Raw genomic sequence first — 24683 nt, 5'->3', positions numbered from 1 at the left:
AAATATTTTTTCTATCCTTAGTATAGAGCAGGGATTCTCAATGGGGTGATATTGGCCCCCAAGGGGGCAAAAAAATCATGTGTATTACAATGGTTTGTGGCCCTCCAAAGTTCAACCCTACCCGATGACATCTTATTCCTTAATATTTAATTTCTCTCATTGGGTTTTCTTTTCCCCTGAGACAACTGGTTGTTAACATATAGGTATATTATATTAGGAGTGAGTGGGCGTGATTTAATTCAACCATCTCTGCTTTTTGTAGACATTAAATGCCTAAGTGCTTTCAGAGGTAATGTTGCTGCAATCCTCGATGTTTGCGCCTTTCCGACAGCTGCGACCTTGGCGGTGGTGTGGTGGGCATGGTTTATTTATTAATTCTTTTGTCTTTTAATTCTTTGGTCAATATATGAAGCATGGATGGGATGAGGAAATGTTTCAGTCTATTGTTTCTACTTTCTAAGCGACAATTAGTATTGATTTATTGTTTCCTTGTGGAAGTCGTTTAATTTTGATCCACAGTGCTTTTGTGAATGACATGGGCTATGAGAGTTAAATAAAAATAGTTTATATTTTATTGTTTAATTCTTTATAGTTATTCAACCCATCATCAATCATGGCAAGTGCCGAAAAGAAAAGAAAAAGTGCTGACAGTATGGATGAATATCTAGCTTATGGTTTTATTGAAAGCCCATTCGACTCAAGACATCCTATGTGTCTTATGTGTAATAGTTCTTTTTCAAATGAGGCTATGGAACCTTCAAGCCTTTTAGATCACTGAAAATGGAAACATCCTGATAAAGTTAGTAAACATATTGAATATTTTAAAAATTTAAAACAGAATTTTGAGCAACATAACACTTACTTTCTTATTTAAGAACAACACACAAACAAATGATGATGGAATGATTGCATCTTATAAAAATGCAGAAATCATTGCAAAAACTGGTACGCTCATACATTTGCTGAGACTGTTATATGACCCGCATTAAAGACTAATTTCAACAGTGATGCATCAAAATCCTTCCAGTATTTTAAAAGCATTGCCATTGAGCAACGATTCAATTCGAAGATAAATCGATAAGATATCAGTTAGCATTGAAGAGCAGCTAATTGACATACTAAAAACGATAAAAATTTCTATTCAGATTGATGAATCCACAGATACTGACAATAAGACCCTTCTAATGGCATCATTTGTCATTTCGATGATGACTGTAAATTGTAAGAAGAGATGTTGTTTATAAAATCTATAGAAACTGACTGTACTGGAGCATCCATTTTTGCTGCTGTAAAAACATGGTTTGATGAAAAACAAGTACCAATGGAAAATTTGGTAACCTATGCCACTTATGGTGCTACTTCCATGGTTAGAAGACAAAGGTTTTATAGCCCACTTAAATGAAATATGTCCCAAAGTTCTTGCAATACACTGCATTGTGCACCGACATCATCTGGTGCACAATGCAGTGTATTGCCAAAAATATCAGTCCAGTTCTTTATGAATCTCTCAGTATAGTTATTAATACCATCAATAAAATAATCACATAGCAAATATGATCACATTTTCAGAAAATTTTGTGTTGATAATGAAGAACAGTACGTGAGACTTCTTTTTGACCTCAAAAAGACTGGCTTTCTAAAGGAAACTGTCTAACAAGATTTGTAAACCTTTTTGATATGATAATTAGTTTTTTTGAAAGTGAAGGGGAGACAGATTTATCAAAGGAGATCAGCAAACGCAAAAACAACATATACTATATGGCTTGGATTTTTTGAAAACTTAATGAAGTATCACTTCATCTTCGAGGGAAATTAATTTTGGTGATAGCCTGCAAACGCGTATTAAAAGCCTTCATTGAAAATTGAAAATATTTGAAAGCAATTTAATGAGAAAACAATTTCATGTATGCAAGGGTTAGCTGAAATCAATGAATCTCTCACTGAGAATGATCTTAATAATTATTCAAATCATTTGTGTTCTTTAAAAGGCAAAATGAAAAATATATTTTCAGATTTACTTTCTTTTGAAGCAAAGCCATGGATGTTAGATCCAACTGGATGTGATGCCAGATCTGCTAGTGAAGAAATTTAAGAACTCATTGAATTAAAATGTAATGAAGAATGCAAATATAAATTTCAAAAATGCGGAATGGCTGAGTTGTGGGGATCAAAAGCAACTAAATTTCTTTATCTAACAATGTGGTCTGAAATGGCCAAAGTACTTCTTTGTTTCCCAACGTATGGTTGTATGTTGTTTTAGTTCAGTAAATAAAATAAAATATTAACAAAGGAAAGAAACAGAATTGATATATGTTCAAGAGGAGAAATTAATGTACAATTAAACTTACTAACATCATACCGAACGTTGAACTTTTAGCTATGAAGTATCAGGCTCAGAGATCCAATTGAATAAGACTAAGTATAAAGTATTTTCTTGTTTAAAATTTCAATGGGGGCAATTAAAAAAGAAAAAGAAAAAAAAAAAGAAACACTACTATAGAGCAATCAAGGCCAGGAAATCCAAATTTTACTTATAGAATAAAAAACACAGTTGGTTGGTTGGATTGGAATTTTTCTGGCACATTAGCAGCAGTGGCTATTATGCACCAAGACAAAGGTAAAAGTAGATTCTGGTATTAAAAACATAAGATACAGAATAATCTGAAGCATAATGAAGGTGGTCTTTTCATGACGCAAACACTATATAAAAGAAAAAAGAAATTTAATTTAAAACTGGTGCAAAGAAGGTAAGTCAAAAGTAAGTATTGAAGGCAGCTGCCACAAATCTTTAAACACATTGCAGAAACAATATAAATCTCACTCACTACGAATACTATCAATAAGGTTTAAGGTTTTTTTAATATCCTTGAGGGAATGCAGATTGTTCTATGAAGTACATTCCACAAGATAACCTCATAGTAAATAATCTGCCATACTTGGATCAAGAGATCAACAGAAGGTTACAAGTTTTGGGATAACAAAAATTCCAAATACTGTAGGAATGTAACAAATGCAACAGCATGAAACAGCCAATGCAACAACATGAGAGACATGGCACATTGCACCATCTCTTGTTATTCTACCTGCACATCCTGAGTTGTCTATAGTGTTATAGACAACTCAGGATGTGCAGGTAGAATATTCTGTGTGACAGTCAACCAGTAAAAGAACAGACCATTCTGGGCCCTAAGCCCAGCCTCAAGTTTTGGTTTAAATGTTGGCATTGCTATAGATACGATCATTTAGATAATTCATTTTATAATGAATTATTTAAATCATACATTGTGAAACAAATAAATTCAGTACATACTTGTAAACAGTGGTTACAAATACTGATTTTATTTGACATTATTTATAAATTTAAGTTCATCGTTATTCATTATTTATAAAATAAAAAAAAAACTTCTGACTTATAAACATAGTGTATATGTTCCTGTAAAAGCCCAAAAACTAATAAATCCTAGAATTATCAATTTGCATAGGTAAAAATGCAAAAAAAAATCAACACATTTTACTTTAGTTCTATTTATTATTGCTGTGATACCCTAAATCCTAGAATTTAACAGTCCCTGTTGATAAATGCCTGTTTGATAACAAACAGGCATTTATTTCAGAATTCTTTTACATTCTAACTAAAGTACTGTATATTAGGTGCTCTAAATATAGTGAATACATTATCTGGAACTTCATGGGGATAGGAGATATATCGACCCCATGCCTTTGTTTAAAAATCAGAAAAGAGTTAGGCCTGACGTAGCCGAGTGGTCAGGAGCGCGAGTGCATAGCACACATTCCTTGAGTGGGCCGGGGTTCAAGCCTGTGACTACTAAATACGATAAATTATTGTAAACTCTACTGACTTGGTTGTCGTGCCGGAGTATAAACAGAAAATTTATTTAAAATTTATGAAAATGAAAGAAATGATAAGTTCCTGCTTCATTCACTTTTCTAATTTTTAAAATAAGTGCACAGGGATGATATATCTACCATCCCTGCAAGGTTGCCTGTGCAGCACATTTCCTATATTCTGAATATAGTGAATATCCACCTTTACCCTTGTTTAAAAATTGGAAAATGGATAATTGAACAGTGCAAAAATTGAAGCAATAATTTCCTATTTCAATTCACCTTTCCAATTTTTAAAAAAGAGCATGGAGGATATATCCACTATTGCCCCCATGCCCTTGATTTTTAAAAATAAAAAAAAAGCCAATGAATGAGGAAATTATCATTGATTCCCTTTTCACAATATTACCAACAATCTTTGATGTGTAGTATACAAAGAAATCAGCTTAACAGGAGATGTGAGGCCATGAATCTATTTGGAGGACAAGATTCAAAAGATGCAAATACACAGAGCAAGAAATGTTTGTGAAGATCAATTTAACATTCTATGCAGTTTGAAGTGCAATGGAAACTTACATCACAAAAAATAAGGTATTATACCATACTTGTTTATAGTACATGTTCATAATACACTAAAATTTGTGAAGACAACTTTCCTATAAAAAAATAAGGTATTAAATCATACATGTTTATGGTATATGTTCATAATGCACTAAAATTTGTGAAGCCAACTTTCCTATAAAAAAAATATTCAATAAAATAATTGAATTTTTGGTTTTTAAAAAATCACCATATCGGTCTACCAAATTGAAACAAATGTAGGCTTACCTACATTTGTTTCAATTTAAATGTAGAAAAAAATGTAGACTTGCCATATTAGAGTGGCAAAAGTTGTAAATAAAGTGAAAAAGCATTGATATTTCAGACTTTTACCAATGCAAATTGGTAAATTCTAGGATTTACTGGATTTTGAGATTTTACATTAACACATATGTAAATAAACATTTTTAATAATGTTTGGAGTCCTCCAGCTCAAAAAAAAAAGAAAATTTAAAACCCCTTGACATGCATGCCTTTTGCTCCTTGTAATAAATTTAGTAAGAAAGGGACACTTTTTGCTCTCTTTTTTTTTTTTTTTTTTTTTTTACAAATTTTTAGAACTATGAGAAAAACCCACTGTACAGCCATCTACAACAAATGAATATTTCTATCATTAATATATGGAACTTCATCACTCATTTATAATTTTGTTTCCCAGATATAAGGGTATTTCTTTCCTCTATTAAAAAAACAAGAAATAAGGTATATGCAAGAAAGGCATTAAAACATGCAAAATTTTGCAGCCAAGCTTATTTACTATGTGTAAGTCAGTAATAATGTGTATTCTATAATCTCTTAAAAATTTTAAACAGCAGCTAACTTAATATACTTAATGTATAATTACATCAGAACAGCATTGTTCAGATATGCCATGAAAAATCTGTTTTAAAATACGATCATGAAATTTTCAAGCTTTATGCCATTATATGTGCCTTTTTAAATGACAGTATCATTTCAGCATTCTGTCTGAGGAAAATATTAATCTGATACCAATTATAATAAAAGATGACAAATTTTCAGTACAGCAATTAATTGTATTACAACTAAATACAACTAAATTTCATTTAAAATCTTTACTAATTATATTTAAATGAAAAAATTTTAAAATTTACATAATGATGATCCATGTCAAGGGTCCAAAATGCAAATCACAATTCCCACTTGATCACAGATGAATTACAGTTAAGCAAAACAGATGTCATTTGAATTATCTGAGATTGGCATCCATGACCATTCTCATGTTTTATAACCTGATATTTCACATATTAGCATTAGCAAAGGCACATGATGCAAGAAAGCAAGCTTATAGAGCAGGGGTCGGCAACATTTTTGAGTGAAGAGCCATTTAAAAAAAAAAAAAAAACAGAATCCGAAAAGCTACACTTCAGCTCAAGCTGGGGGGAAGGGGGTTTTAAGAAATGGAATAGTGGAAAGGTGTTTTATTAAAAATATATATATTTTGAGATATTATTTATTAATAATGTTTCTATTTAATGTGACTTTGCTGCCAAACTTCTTGAGCGAGTCCCTCAACATCAGGGAAGTATGCCGTAATTTTGATCTTTAAGCATGCTGAGAGACTCACGTTGTTTAGACACTTTCTTGATATATTTTTAATATAGTTCAGGTTCGAAAACATTTGCCCGCAGAAATTTTTCGGACCATAACTGAGAGAAGTCCAAACGCAAATATTTTCAAATTTATGTACGTGTCCGGTAAGCTACACCACGCATCGAACACAATTTGGTCTTGCTTTTTCAACTCGTCTATCGGCATCCATTTATATAGAATTGCAAGGGCAGCCTTTTGTCTCTCCAAATCCTCAATTTCAGTTTTAAGGCATTTTAGTCTTTCACTCCACATGTCCTTGATTTTTAAGTCCTTTAACTCCATTTCAAACTTTGCTTCATGTGGGCTGAAAGTTAAAGAGCCGCAGTTACATGCTCAAAGAGCCTCATGCGGCTCGCGAGCCGCAGGTTGCCGATCCCTGTTATAGAGCATCAGCCAAAAAAAAAAAAAAAACACACACACACACACACACATGCCCTTCTCATTTCACCCATCCACTCGCTCCAAATGTTTGTCTAGTTCTGCCTGAAATTTATTTAAGCTATCAACTTACAACAACAGATGGAAGTTTGTTCCAGCAATCAACCACCCGCTGGTTAAAGGCAAACTTCCGCACATCTATCCTACAACTGTCTTTCCTCAATTTGAATTTATGCCCTCTCAGGAGATTATTCTGAGCAAGAGGAAGAATCCCATCAGCATTGCGCATGCTCACACCATTCAAGGCTTTATACACCTCAATCAGATCACCTCGCAGGTGCCTAATCTCCAGACACTAAGTTGCAAAACTTAAGCCTTAAGCCTTTCTTCGTAAGAGCAACCCTTTGTTCCATTCACTAATCTTGTTGCTTTTCTCTGTATTTCCTGATATAAACTGATATTTAATATATTTTCTGATGTAACCTGATATTTCATATTTTATAACCTGTTTGCAGCAAAAACTGCCTTTAGAAGAATATAACTTTTTAATGATATTATCATTAATTTATAAAGTTGTCCTACTTTTCAATGTTATCAGATAATAGGTTATAGTTGAAAATTATTTTCTGGTCACACGTTACCAAATAAAAGTTGTGCAAGCCAATCCCCACTGAAAAAATCTAGCTTTCACTAGTCTGCACATGTGAATTCTATTTGACTGCAGTTCAGGAACAAAATACAACAGGTAAAAGAAGCAAAAAAAGATTTCAGATTATAAAAACAGAATAATTAATATACTAAATATGAATATTCTACATATCAATTTTGTATGTACACAAAACTGATAATTAGAAAATTTTCATTTCAAAATCTCTTACTAAAAGTCTATTACTAAACCGCCTAAATATTATACAGTATTACAAATAAACAGCACTGATAAAGTGCCTAGCCTTTCCCTAATGATGTGACAGCAACTATTTACACAGCTGCTAGAGAAAATGTACATTACAAATAAATAGCAATCTGCAGTTAACCAAGAAGGGTTGCAATTTAGTGAGAAGTAAATTACCAAAAACAGTTTGAACAATTGAATTAAATGTCATAAATTTAATATTCATGTTAATAGAGCAATAGGGACAGGAAACTGATTTTTGGAATTAAATTGTGCAAATTATTTCTTGGTAAACTGAGATATGACCACCCCCCTGTATTTCTACTAAAAATGCTAATTCTTTTTATTTTTAATTATAGTTCATGTTGACATTTATATTGCAATAGGGATTAATGCTTCCAACATAAATACGTGTGTCTATGTGTGTAATATTATGTTTTTAAGAGAGGAGGTAAAGAGTATGAAATGTATAAAAAAGTATGAAATGAATAAAGGATTATAGTTCTAGATTACTACATTCATAGTAGAAGAATTTTATCTATAATCTACATTATAGATAAAAATATACAGAGCCCACTGGTATAAGGATGAAGAGTAGTCTAAAGAACTATCTGTTGAATCCATAGTAAAATTGCAAGAAAGTACCTGTAAAGAAAATATAAAATTAATAATGTTGTTGTTGTTTTGGTTTTTAGGAACATTAGCAACTAAGGCCATATTGCTCCGGGGATATGCAGTGGTCATTCCCTGACCTTTCCGCATCCTCCGTATTTGGTGGTCACAGGCTCGAACCCAGTCTAATCAAGAAGCTTGTACTACGCACTGCTGCTCCTGCCCACCTGGCTACGGAGGCACCAAATTAGTAATACATATATGATTGCTTATTGATGCAATTACGAAAAATGCCAAAATCACCATAATTGCAACGATTAGCAATCACACATTACTAATTTCATATTTTCTTTACAGGTACTTTCTTGCAATTTTACTATGGATTCCACAGATAGTTCTTTAGACTACTGCTCTTCACCCTATATCAATAGGCTCTATATATATATATATATATACATACACAAATAAAAGTATATATATACACAAATAAAAGTGATAAGATGTACAATCTTAAGAGCACAGTGCAGAAATAAGTCACAATATATACACAAGAACATACACATAGCTGCTAACTTAAGAAGCTGAAGAACAGACAACTGTAAGGGGAAAAGAGAATACCCCCCGAGACATTTTTGCAAAAAGAAAATTCATTCAAAAATAGGAGGAAAACAGAAAATTTTTCAGAACAAGCAGGAGATTTTTGAAAAGTCCACTCTGACCATAACTTAAATTTCACTGACAAAATATACATTTTACATTAAAATATAGCCATAGGACTGTTACTGTTATAGTATGCTTTCAAACACATTAATTTACCTTGGATTTTTCAACTGATTACGACCTCTTCAAGAATGATACTGTTGCAGATGTTGCACCTCTTCAGAAATGCTGAGTCAAAGTTTTGTTTATAACAATGGCACTGCTGTTCAGACCAGAAAAATTAAGATGTGAATTCAGTTTTGTTTTTTTCACCTAGTAAAACATTCTCTAACACTCAGCATTGCTATGAGCAATTATTAAAATACCAAGAATGACTTGGAATAATTTGTTATGAAACTTGTAAATTGGTAGTTTCCTAAGATTTAAAAACTGTTGGTATAATAAATTTGCACATAACATTCTTCAACATATCTAGCAGTAATGACCTCAGTACATGGATGTAGGATAAGTTGGATTGAAGAGATATGTTCAGATTTTCAAAATATTGGCATAACATTTAAAAGAAACAAGCAAATTGCTTTATTCAAACCAGAAGAGAGGAGTATGAACTCTTGAGGATAATGTGCCCAGAATTATCAGCACGCTTAACCTGTTTAGGATTTTTTAATCAAAAGTCTGCAATTCAAAAGTTCTTTTTCTTGGGAAGTTTCATTAATTTGTTTTCTCTTAAAACTTCTTTTCATTGTTTTCTCTTAAAACTTCTTTTCAATCATAAAGTGGATCTGGACTTGTACTTTTCAGTTTGGTAACTGAAAAATGCTCATATATTTTTCTCACCATTTTAAACTTTTTCTTTAACCTATAACTGGTCACAAGAACTGTTATTTTATATCTACTACTATTTGATCTGTATTATTAATGTAAATAATTATAGAAAATATTTGGGGTATTTTTACAAAGAGAACACATCGTGTTCCCTAACCATATTCTTGGGATTCGATTACTGCGAGCAATTGGGTCGGGTATTTTCGCACATTATTTGACCTTGCACAAGTCTGAATTATTGTATTAACATATCATATTAAAAATAAGAAATTGCACAATTCTAGATGTTTTACTTCAAGGGAGGTGCCGGGAAAATTTTACAGGTCAAGGGAGGCATGGGCTCAGAAAGTTTGAGAACCGCTGCCTTAAATGATCATGCAGGTAGGATCACTTAGATCCTACCTGCATGATCCTAAATGATTCAGCAAGAAATAATTCAAATTTGTTCACTTTTTGATGTCACCTGCATTCTAAATCTATTCTGAACACAACTATAAGAAATCTCCATTTTATATTTTAAAAAATAATTAAAATTTTTTTTTGAAAATTTAATCCCTCTATGCCTAGCTCAGAAGTTATACAGACTTGTCAAAAGCTGCCCCCTATTCTACCAGTCTAGTTACACAAGTAACCAAAGACAGTTAATGTGTACACATATGTTTCAAAATCTTTTTTTTTTTTAATTCACTGTCATGCCACAACTGAAACTGTTTAAATCTATCGCTTCATTTAGCACTTCTTTCTAGGTAGTAGTAAATAAATGTCCACTTCTAGAGGAAGCAGCTCCCTTCTCAGCACACAAATTGATTGAAATGCAAGGAACGGTCTAATTATTATCAAATGCTCAAATCTCTTTTAATACCCTTGCTATGCCGGTTTTTAGGCTGACCATAAAGAGACACTATCAACACTTAAGTACCAGATATTTTTTGAAGGAATCACACATGCTTTCAGGTTGTTCAGAAGAAGATGATGATGATGCTCAATATTGTATCCTGCAACGTTACCCCCAATGCAGGCACTGGCAGCAAGCTGCTTTTGATATATATATATATATTTTTTTTATTACTAAAGATTACTGCGACGGTATATTGCTTGGAATTGCTTTCATTACTGCCATCTGTAAAAATCAAAATTGGCCCATTTTCAAGACTTGCAATTTCCCCAATGACTGCTATTTTTTTTTCTTCGATAACCATATATTTTTGCTATTAGAAAGCAAATTTCTATTCAAATGTCTCTATTAGGAAACAATGCACTTGCACAATCACCACAACTCAGAGGAAGATTATGTTCTACAACAAAGGATGCAAAAATCATTCAGCATGTATTACATCATCGTCATTATAAAATGCTACATCTATTTTGCATTTCTTTCTATGCTTATTTGTTTGCAAATGTCTGATTACACTGCATTTCCCACTGCTTGAAACTGAAAAATTATAACTACACATAGCACACAAGGCAAATGTGTTCCCTTTTATATTTTACAGTATATGTAAAATCTTGCATATGTGTCTACTGAAATTTTACTCTGTATTTCTTTGGCATTTTATTGAGCCAATGAAATTATCAATTAGTTGAACACCTCCTTCCAATTAGTTTTGGAGACTTAATTTTGCACCCCACAAGCATGATGAAATGACTGCACATTATAGAGAACTTTTATTCCTATGTTTCTATTTTTCAGTGTAGATTAGCAAACCTGATTTCCAATTTATTAATGAAATTAAGCAGAAATTTGCAACTTTTTTAAATTCCAATTTTAACATAATTATATTTTTTTTACAAAAATAAAAATACCAAGGAAACTGAATTTCTACAAAAAGACAGAGGAAGCTCTTTTTCACAACTATATCACAACAGTCAGATGGAGAAGGGGTTAAACAGAGTAAAAAAAAAGAAAAAAGATTCTCAATTTGTAAATCCACAGAGTTGGCAGCTAAGCATATATAAAAAACACTACTAAAAGTATTCCCACACCATCACATCTGGAAAAATACCGGTTGTAATAAATTGTTGGCTCCCATTTTTGGCTCCAATGAAATTATCAATTAGTTGAACACATCCTTCCAATCAGTTCCTTGTAGCAGGCAGCATGAAGTTTTGTCCATTCCTAGGGTGAGAAAAGTTCTGTATTTTTGGAATTGCTAGTATAAAGAGCACAGGCCCAGTGCTAGGGGTGCACAAGCAAACACTTCCCACAGCACAGTCCAAAATAGGTGCTGCACCGTTAATAAAATATGTTTTACATTTAACATTCAATATCAAATTTGTACTTTCTCTCTACCCATTTTACAACTCAAAATTTTGAAAATATTGGAATTATTCCTATTAGGAATTATTAATTAAACTATTTTGTTAAGTGCTTTCTTTTAATGATTCTGCAGAGTGCTGATGCTTTTCTGTGGGAGTGCGGGTAATTTTGAGAGAGCTTTTTTAAGTTGTTAGTAATTTTCTCTGGGTTAACCCCGCAAACCGAAATGCTAGATGTGCTATTGCATATATATGCATGTTAAGATACAATATGAATTAAGCGCCATTACAAGGTTTTGGCTCACAAATGCTAGCACCAGCCCTGAATGAGCATAATGTCCCTCTCCCCAAACTTCTTTGAAGAAGCCGGTCCCATTTTTTTGTAGAGCTACTTCTCTAAACTGACTATACAAAGTTAAAATTAATAATATAGAACAGCAATTGACACCATCATAATAAATAACAACATTTGTACATTTTATATCTAACACTGTTGAAGTGCAAACTTTAACCAAAGCATTAACACAATCTTTATATTCTTCTTTCTCATTCCCCGCTTACTGACAGCAGAATCATTTTATAATTATTGACAAAATAGAGTATCAAATATTTTTTTTTCTCCAAATTCAGCAATTAAAATGCCTATTAATAAATGCATTCATAAAGAAGAATATTCAAAGGAATGGACATTACTCAAAAAATATCGCCTTGATGATGAAATTGGATGCACAGTATTCATGGCACTTTGAAGTACTAGACATTATGGTTGTACCTATATAACACTTACGTAAAACAAAAAAAAAAAAAAAAAAAACAAGAGGAAAAAAACACAAATTCTGTAGTTATAACCTATTTAAATAGGTTATAACTGCTGAGCTGGCATCTAATGAGTAAGCCTCTTTTAAACTGATTCTGCAGTTTCAAAAAGGCTGAATCATTGCCAATGAGTCATTCTTGTTTGTAATAATCTCTGATATTGTCTGCACAATTTTTAAACCTATTTCTGCTTTGCACATCTCATTTTTACCATTCCCTCTATTAGGAGGAGTATCCAAATGCTTTTGGTATGGTAACACGTGTGTGTGTATGTGTACGTGTGTGTGTACGTGTGTGTGTGTACGTGTGTGTATGTGTGTGTGTGTGTGTGTGTGTGTGTGTACATATGCAATCTAATGCTAAGGCAATTCAGAGTGATTGCCACATAGTAATATAAGAGAGATCCATGCCATTTGAAAAGGAACTGTTTCTCTCCGTTTCTTTTGCAAGTGCCTATTCTATAAAAAGTGGATGCAGGTTCTGCAGATGAAATGAATTTAAACATAAATAGGCAAATAATCTTTTGTGCTCATCCTTTTAAGCAAAATTCCTTTATATATATATATATATATATATATATATATATATATATGCCTATATACTGTATATATAAATTTCATAACATAACACGTTTAACCTACATAATCATTTCAGTTATTTTGATAACCTAGCATTTCATTTCAATTTCACTGAGGTTAGGTTACCCTTTCTATAGAAGTGAATAAACCTAACCTTCAATATAAGCAAATTACATGATATAATATATCCAGAGTAACCTGATTATTTATATAAAGAAATTAGGCTGCCTTCAATTTCATATAGAGGGATTTTAACTGAACAAACAAGAACTAACTACAATTTATTTACTTTATCATTTACATTATTATGTTACAAGCATAAAGTAATAAATTTGTAAGTCAAATTGTTTATATCCTTTCTGTTCAACATGCAATTTCTGTTCTAATTTTGACTGACAGTAGCTGTCAGTCAAAATTAGAACTGACAAATCAGGCTTGTGACTGACAAACAATCAACCAATAATATGTTAACCGTAACCAGCTTAAGGAATAAAGTGAATCTAAATACTCTCCGACTTCACTGAGGAAGTAATAATGAAATAACACAGTCAACAACCCCAAGACCTTGGCAAGTACAAAAAAAGCCTATAAACCTGAAAGCACAGGTTAGTCACTCTTGGCTAGGTAAGAACAATAGGGCAAGCAGACCAGGAGGGGATATATTAACATCACATACAAACACCAAAAGTCAGGAAGACACTAAGCAGGAGAGGGTAAAACTACAGTGAATAACAATATTCAGCAAAGGTACAATGTTCTTGAAGCTCTCTTGCAAGCACCCACAGTAGTTACAAAATTATGACTGACTTTAGTGGTCTACCAAAACACATAAAAACAGATGGGAATGAAGTTGTCATCAAAAGGAAATATGATAAAATTTATGAAACATAATTCTTTCTTAGTCACAGAGAGTGTGAAAGGAAATTATGTATATTTTCACATGATATGCAACTTATGATATAAAATTATAATTAAATGTTTTTTTTGATAAATATAAGATTTTCTGTATAAACTGTTTTTTTTTTTTTTGAAATATAAATAAATATTCTGTTTATACTCTGGCACAGCTACATAAGTCAGAAGGGCTTACAACTGTATTTAGCAGTCACATGAACTTCAACTAAGGTCAACTCCCTGGTGCCGTCAGACAACTAACAAACTTATGCTACTGCGCCCCCAACTAACCACATCAGTTAATAATTACCACATAATAACATAACCCCAATTTTCATTACATTCTTTACCCTCTGTTAAACCACATCATATTTTTGATGTTCAGAAAAATGTGAATATTAAGAACAGATTAATGCTCTGTATAATATTTATTCTTTAATAATAAATATGTAACATTCTGACTCATGTTGCTGTTTTCATTTTTTAGGAACGCAAAACTTAAAAGGCAAATAAAAGATAAGAATTTAGGTAAAAAAATGCATTTTGTTTTCAAAGGTTCAGAGTACTTTAGTAAAAAGGTAATGTAATACTCTAGTATTCTACATAAATTCAAAATTTGTAAAGTTCAGTAGCCTTCACTTCAAGTACCATTTATGAAAACAAAGCTGACTGCCAGTTCGGTGCTACTCTCAAATTCTTAATTACATTAGAAAAAAAATCATTTGTTTGTTTCATAAATGCCTATCTAGCAATTTTATAAATAAATATAGAACCATACATTTTCCGAACAATAAAACACCTTAATGATGTAAAATTATATACATCTGAGCTGGTGTGCCAGATCAAACCTAAAACATTAGCATCTATATAATAATTTGCTTATGCCCCTCCATCTGGAATGCTCTTTGAACACGAATAACTCAAAGACTAAACAAGCTTTTAATTTGATTCCTTTTGCAATAGGTTTTATTCGGCAGTAAAATTAATAGGAAAAAATTTCCAAAAAATATTCCCACTGATTTTCAAATCGCAAAAAATGATTTAGCTCCTAGTGAAACTAACTTGCTGTTTACTTTGAAGAGATGACAATTTCTTAGCTTTTTCTCATCACAATCAACCAAATGTCAGGGTCAGACTTTCAACAAAGTTGGCATGTTTGCTGAAGAAGAACTTTTATATAGCAGTTCCAGGCCCAGATAATTTTTGTGCAATAACTAATTTTTTAAAGGACAATATAGTCAGTTGTAAATGTAAAAAATAATCAAATTGAATTTTTATCCAAGTCTAAGCTATCCCACTGACACTTTAGCTAGCAGCAAAGGAAGCCAAGGGAAAGGATTTTATTAATCTTTACTTCTTCTCCGAAACAGTTTTGACAAAATATTCACCATGGGTATTCTAATTATTACATTACGCATTTTTGATTTTTCCTTCTCACTGTAGAGAGTGTTCCAAAATAAAGAATTCTCTGATGACAGCTACTCATCCAAAGTGTCTGAGTGTGTACTGCCATTTTTGTAACACAAAACTGTGTAACACTGCAGTGGCACCAAATGCATCTCTCACAGCTTTTTAGTTCTTCATCTGTGCATGTAACACCTTCTGTTTAATGAACCCCCATAATGCATTGTCACATGACAGATCTTAACTTGGTAAACAGCAAAGAGGAGCAAGTAAAATTTGCAATCCATGGCCAATCTACTTGTCTTGGAATTACTACCTACTAATGGCAAAACATTTCAGGGTCTAGTCTTGTTGAAACCACATCTGACCAAGTAACTTTCAATGTTCCTGTAAGATGTTGAGTAAAGTTCTTAGTTGATGAGACCACAAAAGTAACACAGACCAAACAAATGTGTGAAAAATACTGAAGCTTATGTTAATTGTGTGGTGTGGTGTGGTTGTATTCCATTTGGAGCAAGGAGAAAACATTCTTTGGGTGTTTTCTCCTAGCTGCAAATTACACACATCAAAGAACATAATTTTTACACTTTCAGGAATTGTGAAACCTTACATGAAACATTCACAGTATAAATTTCTCCACGTCAGCATTTCTTAATTAAAAAAAGAAGGGCAATATTCCTTCGTGGAGAGATCTTTAGTGATATGATCTCTCATTGTAGACATGAAGGCACCGTATTTCTATGACCATTTCCATTCTTTATCTTTAGTGAACAATTAACATGTGCAGTCACACTCACACCTGTGCATTAGTACTAGTACTGGCAAAAAGAATGCAAGGATACAAGCTTAATTGGCATCAGAACAAAAAAAAAAAAAAAAAAAAAAAAAACATTTGCCCATTCCTTCTAAATAATTTGTCAATCCTTTAAATTTATGCAGACTACCCACTTCACACAACATCAAGTAGAAATTTATTCCAGTAATCTCTATGGATGAAACCACATTTCTGCACATCTATCCTGCAACCATCCTTTTCCAATTTGAATTTGTCACCGTGTGTGTGTGTGTGTGTCATTTGAGAAACTGTAAGCATGGCATCAGCATTTAGTTTACTCAACCCATTTTAAAGGGCTGAATAAACTAAATGCCAAACACTTCATTTGGATCTCCTCGCAGATGCCTAGTTTCTGGACACTGCAATTTACAGAACTCAAGTCTTTTGCTGATAAAAGTACCCTTTTGTGCCCCTGACTAATCTTTTTCTCTTCTCTGCACTAATTTCAAAAAATATTTGCTTCCTAAAGAAGGCTACCAAACCTGCATGTATTACAATAGGGTAATCACCTGTTTGTCTCTGCTGACCAAATTCCTGTATATCATTGACAGAACCATAAGGGCTGTCCTAGCAGCCTCTCTGCAATGCTCAGGAAACTTCATGACATTTACAGTACAGTTACCCTTAAGTTTTTATCATTTTCCACTGCCTTAAGTTTAGTACTGTCCAAATGGTATGTTATTCTGAGATTACTGCTATCTAAATGTAAAACCTTAACTGCCATTTTTCAACCTATCTACTTAACTTATTGCCTATCTTGCTTGCCGTCTTGTTGGAGTAACATATCCTGCCCATCTTTGTATCATCAGCAAACTTAGCCACACTTGATATGCCTTCACCACTTACATTAATAAATACTGAAAACAGTAAGGGGCCCACTAATGAATCCTGAGCGACTCCACTAATAACATTAGTCCATGAAGAACAGTGGTCATTAACAACTATTCTCTATCCTGCCACTCAGACTTCAAATCCCTTCACCCACAGCAGTAACTTTTCCCCAATGCCACACTGTTCCAATTTGTATCTAAAGCTTTACTGAAATCCAAGTACATGATGTCAAAATTATTTTTTAAATCCAGTTCCTGGATATGATTTTTTCACACTAGACAACTATTCTGCTTGCCTCCCCAACTAGAATAAAACTAATTCAGTTTCTTCTCCCAGCATAATACAGCAATACCCCGCATAGCACTATAATTGGTACCGAAACTGTTCCATGTTATGTGAAACCATGCTGATTGAGGTATAATTATGAGTTTTAAATGAATGCGTACTAGAGAAACAGTCTATAAACAAATTATAATAAATCTATAAATAATTTGCACTTCATAGCCAATTATTAATATTATTATTAGTCAGTGGATTTGAAATAAAAAATACTGCAAAAATTTTATTAATGAAAAGGTAACATCATGGGAGATGAGAAAAAAGCTTTATTGTTTATCTGAGTATTTCAAAAATGAAGTTTGGTGAAGTCATCTCTTATTTTTCTCAGTATACAAGTCTTTGTAGCATTGAATCCCATCTTATAAAATTTGTCATATCTGGATGCTACTTCCAACATTTGGATCTCCATTCATAATTGCCTCACAGGCAATGTCAAGCCTCGAAAAACTTTCTTCAATTCTTCTGTTGAAAATTCTTTTGGTGCCACTTCGGTGTTATCCACTTCAGAATTGTGTCCTCTTCTTCATTTGCAATTTTCTTATCAATTTCAAGGAGAGTTGCATCATCTAAGTTATTTGCATGTGAGTCAATGCAGTCATGTATATTGGCAGTGTCCAAAGTTTCGAATCCCAAGTCTTTTCTGATCTTCACAATCTCTTAGGCAATTGTCTGAACTTGCGATTCAAAACCAATGAAATCATTTGCCAAATGGGGCAAAACATGCTGCCAAACATAACGCATGTTGTTGGCATTGATTTATAACCAAGACGCAGATATATGTTGATCGTATTTAGAGGGGAAAAAATAAATTGTGAAATTAAAAGTTTGAAAAGCTATCATGTCGTCTCATCAGGATGGAATTAAGAAAAGTGGACACTGTTGCCACTGACTGCCTGAGGGGACCACTGTCATATGTGCAGCACATATGAGACAATACAACACAGCACATATGTACCCGTACCTAGGCTATGACAACACAGCATATATGTAGAGTACGTGTCTAGGCTATTGAATGAGTTTTAATATGTACAGTAAATTTTCAACTTAAATTTAATTGAAAACCGTGTTATAGTGAAACCAGTGCTGTTTGAAGCCGTGCTAAGAGGGTATTGCTGTACTGTATTCTTTGGTGATACTGCTTTATCGAATCTTGTGCTGAAATCATCTGGATATCCTTTCTAGTTTTACCATATTGATGAAGGTATATCAGCCTGTGTTGAAGTTTGCAGATGATACAAAGGTTGGCAGGGTTGTTAATGACAGTAATGGCAGTGTGCTACTGCAACAGGATCTAGAAAATTTGGGCAGATGGGCTGAGAAGTGGCAACTGAAGTTTAACATTGACAAATGTAAAGTACTGCATATGGGTAGAAGTAACCCTAGAGGAATGTACCAACTGTGTGGTACTACTGTTAAGGTGGTAGAAAATGAAAAAGACCTGGAAGTAATTGTGCAGTTAGATATGAAGTTTTCTCAGCAATACAAACAGACTGCCAGGGCAGGTCATGGTGTTTTGCCAATGATATACAGGAATTTTGCTAGCAGGGAAAAGGAAGTGATTGTCCCTCTGTATAAGGCAATGGTCAGGCCACGCCTTGAGTACTGCGTACAGGTCTGGAGACCTCAAATTTATGAAGGATGTAGATTTGCTTGAGCATGTACAAAGAAGGGCAACAAGATTGGTGAGGGGGAATGAAGGGATCCTCTTACCAAGAGAGGCTTAAGTTCTGCAAATTGCAGCGGCTGGAGACTAGGCACCTGCAAGGTGATCTGATTAAGGTGTATAAGGCCTTGAATGGGTTGAGTACGCTGAATTCTGATGAGATTCTTCCACTTGTTCAGATTATGAACCTCATCATCAGCCATTTTCAATCCACTGCAGGATGAAAGCCTCTCCAGCAACGTTCCAGTTCCTTCTGTTTTGAGCACTGGCCATCCATTTACTACCCACAGACTCATGAATTTCATCTATCCATCTCCGCCTTTGTCTTCCAGGTTTTCTTCTAGCTCCTTTTGGATATCATTCTGTTATTTTCTTAGTCCATCTGTCATCATGTCTTCGAGCTATGTGTCCTGCCCAAGACCATTTTAGTTCTTTAGTTTTGATAAGAATGTCCTTTACTTGAGTTTGCTGCCTAATCCATGCGTTTCTCTTTTTATCTAACAGTCTGATCCCCAGTATGATTCGTTCCATTCTTCGCTGTGTAGTTCTCAGCTTCTCTTCCATTCTTTTGGTGAGTGCCCAAGTTTCACTTCCATAAGTCATGGTGGGGAGTATACATTGGTTCATTATTTTACATTTCAGACAAACTGGGATATTGCTCTTCAGTATGTGACTATATTTCCTGAATGCTATCCATCCAAAATTTATTCTTCTCTTGACTTCCAGCCATTTATCATTATTACAGCTAATAACTTGTCCCAGATAAGTATATGACTCCACCTTTTCAATTACTGCTCCTTCAATCATTATTTCCCTTTCTGTGGCATACTTGTTCATCATTACTTTTGTTTTAGCCATATTCATCTTTAGTCCAAAATCCTTACTAGCTGTGCATAACTGATTAAGATTTTCCTCTAATTCTTTGGGATCGTGGCTTATGACCACAATGTCATCTGCAAATCATAAATGGTTTAGGTACTCTCCGTTCACATTGACTCCTTTCTGCGACCAGTCTAATCTTCTGAAAGCTTCCTCAAGGGCAGCAGTAAACAGCTTCGGAGGTATTGTGTCTCCTTGTTGAACTCCTTTCTCAATTTTAAATTTCCTACTGTCTTTGTCTAGTCTAATAAAGGAGGTAGAACTCTCATATATTTTCTTCAAAATTATAATATATGGGGTATCAATGAATTGTCTTTCCAGTGCCCAAAACATTGCCTTCTGCTGTATGGAGTCAAATGCCTTTTCATAATCCACAAATGCCAGGCATAATGGTGTTTTATATTCATTTGCTTTCTCCATTAGCTGTGATATTACGTGAATGTGATCCATAGTTGAGAATCCTGTCCTAAAGCCAGCTAAGAGGGCATAAATTCAAATTGAGAAAAGACAGTTGTAGAATAGATGTGCAGAAATTTGCCTTTCGCCAGTGGGTGGTTAATTGCTGGAACAAACTTCCATCTGTCGTTGTGGAAGTTGATAGGTTAAATAAATTTACGGAGGAACTGGACAAACATTTAGAGGGAATTGTTTTGTTAATTTTTTTTTTTTTTGGCTGATACTGCATAAGCTCATACACTTGCTTTCTTGCATCATATGTTACTACTACTACTATCAAAACGAGAGAAATGGGATCAATGAGCAGTAAATTTTCAACTGCTAGAACAGTGATAAAAGTTCCAGAACTTTTATTACTTGAATCACATTTGGAGTTAAAAGGCGCCATACTTTCAGCAAACTACAGCATGGTTACCAATGAGCTCAATGAAGTTTTTCCTAATCTCACAGCACAACGTGAAGAAGCTTGCAGCCCAGTCAACCATTAATTACAGGATTTTGTAATATCGAGGACAACTCAAATTAGGACATTGCATATGTAAAACATATGCAATGCCCTATATGGTAAGATGCATATAAATAATATCTATATCAAAATTTAATTTTTGTATATGTAGGAGACAGCAAGCTCTGTTTTACAGTTCAGTTAGGCGTGGGTACAAAAATTAATGTTACAGCCACCTGGCCATCAATGCTGGGACTAAGGGATCCCATTTGTCTAGATTTGGGGTCCTTTTTCAATTTGTGGCCCATACGGATTGTGCCAATGTTTTCAAAGTCCCTCCCCCTTTGAAAACCTGCCATAATAAATGATGCAGTTTATGATAAAATCTGTTTAATTAACTATTAACCACAGCAATATTAATTGTACTAAGATATGCATGTAAATAAATATGCCAATAAATGTAATTATTGTTGATTCATTAACTATAATATATAAATAAAATAAACCACTTCTGTTACATAAATGTTTGATCATTTTTAACTAGTGGATTATCATTCTTACAATTATTATTATTAAAACTGACCACATTTAATGAGACATATGGAAACAAGCTTCAGTCACTCGTGCCCTCAATTTGCTCACAAATATGCTCACATGGCTTCTGTGAGCTTTTTTTGCTGAATTAAAAATGATCTATATCAAATCAAATCAAAAATATTAAACAAAATCAAATAGATTGAAACACAATCTTGTGTCACATCTTGTTCAGCTGTTAACAGTTAGCCAGTGAAACCAAAGCTCTACGACAAGATCAGACACCTGTCATTCGGCTCACAGATACCATGTGGGAAAGGAAGTTGCCTAGAAGAAATATAGATGCTTTTGCTCATCTGGTGTCTGTTAAACACCAGACAAAAATTTAATGTCTCATAATTCAAAATATATCTAAAAGAATGAAAAAAATACTGTATAACCAGTTAGATAATATTGGTGGGCAAAGGTATACAGGAGTACCTGATTTCATTTTACAAATTAAAAAAATATATAAGAAATATTTAAAAAAGTGACGTCTGTCAGATACAATACTAGCAGCAGAATGTTAAAAAATCTAATGACTAAAACTGAAATAAACTAAGTAAATAAAGACTGTGAAAAACAAAAGGCTAATTCTTCTTATTATAAAAAAATATCTATCATGAAAAATGCTTCCACATAGTGCGGAAAAGCAAGCCACAGACATACCAGTTGCATATCAAATGGTGCATGTGCATCAGGACCCTTATCAGGACACATTTGGGTGGGTGGGGGAATGCAAAAGAAAAATGTAAATGTTACATAAAAATTCATTGTACCAGGGGCTGAAGCTCGTGTTGATAGGGAACTGAGATATTTCAAGTCGATGATGATTTTAGTAAAGTGGGGGCATAAGTGCTGAATGTGATGCCTCTCTATGTCCTTGATTGACCCAAAACAAATTCCATTCATACCATTTAATGAAACTGATATAAAAGAATAAACTGAGTAAAACAATTACATAAACTATTGACTTTACATAGAATTAATATGAAAATTAATATGATCTTATTACAACATGCATAAGAAATGATTTCTACATAAATATGATTTCTACATAAAAACTAATTTCTAATTTTCTAATCCCAGAGGGTTACATCTGGTGAGTATGGGCTTGGCATATCCAGGGTCCTGAGCTGGCTATCATCATTCTTCTCTTTCTTGGTGACGCCTTTCTACTTTCTCTCTCTCTCTCTCTCTCTCTCTCTCTCTCTCTCTCAGGGTAACTCGGAAATCTTTTTGGTTGGTGCAGCATAAGCCTCGGGCTTCCTTGCACCATATAGCTAATAATAACAATTACAAACAAAAAGGAAGGCCACAGACAATTTCACAAAAAAAAAATAAAATAATAGGACGTCTTGCAAAATTAAGTAATATTTATTACCGAATATTTACATTAATATCAAACTTTCCCTTACATGTTTATTTTGCTGAAAATGTCTACTAAACAATTACGCAGCAATTAAATTTGCTTTAATAGGGTTTTGTTTTGTTTTTTTCAACAGTCAAAAATTGGGACCCAGATTCCTATATAGCATTTCTTTTTTAAACTGGTTGTTTATTGTTTATTGATTAAGAGTTATATTTTTTCTGCTGCTCTTTTGAAGTTTGGTGCCCCTCCCCCTAAACTTTGGTACCATGACCCAATGCCATACTGGTTTACCCCTTTAGCAGACCCTGCATACCACACACACACACACACACACTTTTTCATTTTATTTATTTTTTATTATTTTTTTTTAATTTCCATTTATTGAAGTTGTTCACTTACATATATCAAACTTACTAGTTTTTGCCAGCTTACATATACAAATTGAGTTATGCTCTTTGAGGTGCTATTATTCTTCTTTAATAGTTATTATTATTACTATTATTATTATTAGCCATATGGTGCAGGGAAGCCTGAGGCTTATGCTACACCAGCCAAAAAAAAAATTCCAAATTACCCACAGAGAGAGAGAGAGAGAGAGAGAGAGAGAGAGAGAGAGAAAGAGAAAGTAGATGGGAATCACCAAGAAAGAAAAGAATGATGATATCCAGCTCAGGACCCTGGGTGTGCCAAGCCCATACTCACCAGATGTGAGCCCTACGGGTTAAAGTTTTACAAAGTTTGATAAAGAATTTTAAAATGAATAGGACATGCTACCTGTATAGTACACAGAAATTACGATACAGAATTAATTTTCAATAGGATTTTTCAAAAAAGAAATGAAATGTGTATGAATATACATGTCAGAGCGAAGAGATATGAGTTTAAAGTTTTGAAAAAAAAAATACATGTCAATAAGCAATCTATAAAACTCAATTCAAAAAGCGATTACATTCTAAGCTGTATATCAGAATAACCAATGAATTCAATCAGCTGTTATTCTGAATTAACTATATAGAACGTATTACCGCCGCTGCTGTGCTGGAAATATTGCGCTATATTAATTAGAAAATATAGGTGGAACTATGCTTTAAAAGATCCAGCTGTCTAAAATGTTTTTATTATATTTAGGCCACTTACCAGTACACACCAGACACTTCCTTGCTTGAAATAAGTAAACTCCCACAACTTGGCAAGCACGTAAAACGAAAAGTACAGTTTATCTTCTCAGAGCTTGGGTTTTAACACACACACACACTATTAAACTGTGGTTAATTATTCAAAAAAATGTAAGGTACCATTACCGATGCGAATGCTATTTTTCTACCCAAAATTTGAAGTTCCCCCACATCTGAATACTCCAACAGTATATCCGAAATGGTAGACTGCTAACAGGATGTCAAGGCACATCTCCCTGCGTATGGATGAGAAACCTTGCTATAATCGTATTGGAGTAAATCCAAAAATAGTAACAAACTTTTGGACTTGGTTCAACAGAAGTTAGGGTTCGCTCGGTTCATACTTCGATGTTGACATTAATTAAAAAGAGAAAAAAGCTATACTTCATTTTGATATAACTTCAAAAACATATCGTGTTCATCACTATACATTACAGATATGACTGACTGAAAATTAACATAGACTAATATTTTACTAAACATCCAGCGACATCCAATACCATACATCATACCGAGAATTTGACAACACAAACCATCGATTAAGCATACGAGACATGTTTGTTATTATTCTGCAGCGCCATCTAGAAGTGGCATGGACCTATAAAAATCTTGTAAGAGAAACATTTAAGGATAACGGCCGAAGATACTGTACACTATATTGTGTGCGTAAATTGCTGTTATTTGGTTTTTAGGAGCATTAGCAACTAAGGCCATATTGCTCGGGGAATATGCAGTAGTCATTC

The 24683-nt window shown here is 33.5% G+C and overlaps 1 protein-coding gene across 3 annotated transcripts in view; it reads right to left on the bottom strand.

Annotated features, from left to right (window-relative positions):
- Positions 1-24269, bottom strand: part of LOC150087350 (uncharacterized) — a 592205-nt gene extending 567936 nt beyond the window's left edge. For all 3 annotated transcript variants that reach the window (XM_090372014.1, XM_090372013.1, XM_090372010.1), the window contains exon 1: positions 23903-24269. The gene's annotated coding sequence lies outside the window, so the exon portion shown is untranslated. The remainder of the gene's footprint in view (positions 1-23902) is intronic.
- Between the last annotated feature and the right edge of the window lie 414 nt (positions 24270-24683).

This window comes from Mastigoproctus giganteus, chromosome 4 (assembly GCF_048544385.1).
Source record: "Mastigoproctus giganteus isolate SK-2022 chromosome 4, ASM4854438v1, whole genome shotgun sequence".
In the NCBI taxonomy this organism is placed as follows: domain Eukaryota; kingdom Metazoa; phylum Arthropoda; class Arachnida; order Uropygi; family Thelyphonidae; genus Mastigoproctus; species Mastigoproctus giganteus.
The sequence above is the reverse complement of the archived record's forward strand: the minus strand, read 5'-3'. Positions and strand labels throughout refer to the sequence as shown.